The following is a 4,610-nucleotide window of genomic DNA, read 5'->3' on the forward strand; positions in this document are numbered from 1 at the left end:
GCGGGCGGGCGGGGCGGGGCGGGGCGGCGCGGGGCGGCGGGGCGCCAGGGCGCAGGCGCGCGGCCGGAGGGGCGGGGCCTGGGCGCGCCGGGCCGTCGTATTTGCATAGGCGGGGCGCGGGGGGCGCTGGGGCGGCGCGGGGGGCGCGGCGGGCGGGCGCGCGGGCTGCCCCTGCGACTGGGCTCCCAAAGCTCCCTCCCGCCGCTGGATGTTTTTCCCTGCGGCTCCTCCACCGAGCTGGGATGTAAATATGGATGGCGAGCCTGGCGCGCATCCCTGGCCGCGCTTCCCCGACCCCGCATCCGCGGCCCCGCAGCCCCGACCCCGCCTGCAACTCTGGCCTAGCATCCCTGGCCCCGCATCCTCAGCGGCGCATCCCCGGCCCCACAGCCCCCGTCCTGCATCCCTGACCCTGCAGCCCCGACCCCGCATCCGCGGCCCCGCGGCCCCGGCCCCGCATCCCTGGCCCCGCATCCCTGACCCCGCAGCCCCGGCCCCGCAGCCCCGGCCCCGCATCACTGACCCCGTAGCCCTGGTCCTGCATGCCTGACCCCGCAGCCCCGACGCCGCAGCCCCAGTCCCGCAGCCCCGGCCCCACCTGCAACTCCAGCCTGGCATCCCTGGCCCCGCATCCCCGGCCCCACAGCCCCGGTCCTGCATCTCTGACCCTGCAGCCCTGACCCCGCATCCGCGACCCCGCAGGCCCGGCCCCGCATCACTGACTCCGTAGCCCTGGTCCTGCATCCCTGACCCCGCAGCCCCGACGCCGCAGCCCCGGTCCCGCAGCCCCGGCCCCACCTGCAACTCCAGCCTCACATCCCTGACCCCGCATCCCCGACCCCGCATCCCCAACCCGCATCCGCGGCCCCGCATCCCTGACCCCGCAGCCCTGGTCCCGCATCCCTGACCATGTACCCGCAGCCCCGGCCCCGCAGCCCCGGCCCCCCATCCCTGACCCTGCAGCGCCGACCCCGCATCCCTGACCCCGTATCCCCGGCCCCGCATCCGCAGCCCTGCAGCCCCGTTCCCGCATCTCTGACCCTGCAGCTCCGACCCCGCATCCCCGCTGCACCCGAGCCCCAGGTCCCTCCAGAACCCAGGCCAGTGGCCCTGCGGCTCCGCCTCCTGCAGCCTCCCTCCGCCCCAAGCGCCACTCACAGGTTAGGAGAGCCCGATACCCTCGATACTCCCTTTCCTCCAGAATGTGGCCCCAACGAGCCTTTCCAGCTGTCATTCCCATTATTGCAAACTGGTTAAACAGCTGGTCAAATACTTTCTCTGCTTTCCAGTCGTCTTGTCTGCACACCTAGAATAGCTGTGTCCCGTGCTACGCAAGTGTCACATCGTGCTTAGTCAGCCCTCCGCTCTGGGGCATGTGGTGAGAACTAGAATGGAAGGGCGTCACCTGGTTAGGTGATACCAGGTTCTACTGACAGGTGTTATTTTTTCAGCTGGGCAAGTTCCTTAACCTCTCTAGGCCTCAGTTTTAACATATGGAAATGTAGTAGGTTTGTCTCTAAGGCCTTTCTTTGCTTCTAGGTCATCCAATGATATAATCATCTGATAATCTGACAATTAACTAGCCTCTACTCTTGTTAAAGGCAAGAGGTGGGAAAAAAGAACTAAGGTTGTTTACTTCTCTTTCACAGAGAAATCAGAGACAGCTCCATGCCCTTCTATTCTCCTTAACTTTGATTTAAAAAAAAAAAAAAAAAGAAAAGAAAAAAAAAGGAGAGAAAAAAAAAGTGAGGAAGCTATAAAAGGCACTGTTGGGCTGTACTGACTCTCGATCCTCAAAAGCAAAATGAAATTAAACAAAATCAACAATAAACTACATGTTTTCACCCCAAATCTACTGGCCATATAATATCTCCTGTCAATATATATTAAAAAAAATACAAGTAAGACCTTGAGAGTCTACAGTTCTTAACTGAGCTAGAAAATTTGTACCTATAAAGCAAAGGGCAGCACTGATGACTAAAACATGTCTCTTTTTGAACAACTACAAGAAAAAAGTCCTTTAATTTGGGGGGGGGGGGCTTATGGTTGAAAAGGCAAAGTTAGAGGAGACATATGAAGAAAAAGAAAATTACTATATTAATATATTTTATGTTATGCTTATATTTACATAATAAAGTACTCTCGATGGCTGCTTTAGAAAAACAACAGTATTGTTTGCATAACTCATTTACATCAACTCTTTAATATTTCCATTCTTGCACGTGGTGCTTTTAGCAGCTCTGGGACATTTTGCAAACCGTCCACATATCTCTGTCCACTTATTAAGTGGTTGTCATGTCCATATTAACTTGTGGAATGAAGGCTTGGTTTCCCAGATTATTTTCTAAGTGTCTCTTTAAAAAAGGACAAAGAGGGATCCCTGGGAGGCACAGCGGTTTGGCGCCTGCCTTTGGCCCAGGGCATGATCCTGGAGACCCGGGATCGAGTCCCACGTCGGGCTCCCGGTGCATGGAGCCTGCTTCTCCCTCTCCCTGTGTCTCTGCCTCTCTCTATCTCTCTGTGACTATCATAAATAAATAAAAAATTTAAAAAAAATATTAAAAATAAAAAAGGACAAAGAATAAAAGGATTTGCCTAATACAATATTGTCCAAGCATAGGGACCCATAGGTGAAATACAAATTTGGAACTCCTATAGAAGTGATTGCAAATGTTTATGGAGTAGTATGAAGCTATTTGTGAAAATAGACTTATAGAAATTTTTAAAGACTAATTTATCCATGATAATAGCGATGTGATGAACAAAATATAGAAAACAACTGTTTTCAGATATTGGGCAACACACAGCATAGGATTGTGATCCCTGATAAGAGACCCAAATGCGGTTAAGTCTGACCATTACCTGGATTTTCTGCCTGGAGGTAATTCCTAGCCAGTGACAGCGGGGATGGGAACTCAGATGGAGTCTAGACGTCTCCTTGAATTGAAGGTGTAGATCAGTGTTCCAAGAGATCAAGGTAGCTGTGAAACAGAGTGGCTGAAAGGAGGGAGCTATACAGAGGAAAGCTCCAGAAACCTGCTTGCGTCGGGCCATTGAGTCTTTGGCTGCCTATCAACCTGTACCTGTGCAGAAACCCCACGAGGCTGGGCCAATAACAATTTCTAAGAAAAAAACAAGTACCAGGGAGCTGTACAAAATGTAATTCCTGGAGCTTACTAAAGGCCAGCAATCATTTGAGTTCCCTTCCTTCGATCAGAGTGAAGAGCACCCCCTACCTACTGGGGACTCTCGGTAGACATCCCAGAGACCTTGGAAGAGGAGCTGCATGAGTCTAAGAAAAAGGTCCTACTCTAGGCCAGTCCTAAAGGAGCTTAAAAACAAATCGTGAGAGGATCAAACTCCTATACAATTGCCTGTCAAAACAAGTCCAGCGTTCTCTAGAGGACTACGAGACCGAGTCATCCCCAATGGAAAATTTCCAATATCTTGAATCCAATAAAAAATTACTGGACAAAGAAACAAGGGAATGGGACCTGTAACCACAAGGAGAGTTGCTCTACAAAAACAGATTGGAGTGCTGGCAAGTGAGGCGATTGCCCCAAGCTCATAGCTGGTCACTGTCAGAAACGAGCCTTAAACACGGCAAGAGCTGTGCTCTGCAGTCCAACCACGTGCTAATCTGCATGTTGTATGACCGGACAACAACATTCCTGCACAACCCGTCCTCTTAGTAGAGACGTGTTGATGGCCAGGGAGGGGGCTTCAGCACGTGGGCAGGCTGAGGGCGTCCTTGCAGTGAGCCGCAGTTCTTCCTTCTGGGAGTTTCAGGATGTTGGTTGAAATGCCTCCCTCGCTCGGCCAGCCCCGTAGAGCATTTCTCCAGTGTCTAAAGTGCATTCACGGCACAGCCAACATTTCCTGTATTCCAGGAGTTGTTTTGTACGCTTCCATGACTACCGGCTTAAAAGTATTTGATACACGTATTTTTCGATGAAAATACTTTGCAGAGAGAAGTTACAATGATTTTTGGTTTCCTCACTTGTAGTCAGGGCTGATAATCTATGCCCTGTCCATTTCCCAGGATGATCAGATGAATTAAATAATATTTGTGAAATTGCTTGGCTGCAAGAAGTCATCGTGTGATGTTAGCGCAATGATAACAGTCAACACAGGACACGTTTCTTTTGGACTTCTTGTGCGCCGTGATCAAAGAAAAGTCCCCTGTCCATCAAGTCATAGTATGGTGAGCTGACACTGAGCACACGAAACGTCAAGTCCTAACGCCCTCCGTGGAACACTAATGGGCACAGGATACAGATGGAAATGGCCAGTAACTGCCACACGTGTCACGCAGGGGTTTCTAGCTTATCTAGTTTATTTTTCTATATTGTATTCGATCCTATTTTGCATATGTATTTTAATATATTCTATTTTGCAGGTCTGTATTTAATTTACGCCCCTTTCCTAATATAATACTCTTTTGTAAGAACTCATAGCACCTAGCAGAGTATTCAGAAAATCATCATTTAACTAACCCGTGTTGTGAGAGTGTTTAGACCTTTTTTCCCTGCAAGAGGTATAGGAACATACCTCTAGAATGATGTAAATATAAATATCTATTTTTAGAGTAATATAAAGGAGAGGTATAA

Source organism: Vulpes vulpes, chromosome 5 (genome assembly GCF_048418805.1).
Source record: "Vulpes vulpes isolate BD-2025 chromosome 5, VulVul3, whole genome shotgun sequence".
Taxonomy (NCBI): Eukaryota; Metazoa; Chordata; class Mammalia; order Carnivora; family Canidae; genus Vulpes; species Vulpes vulpes.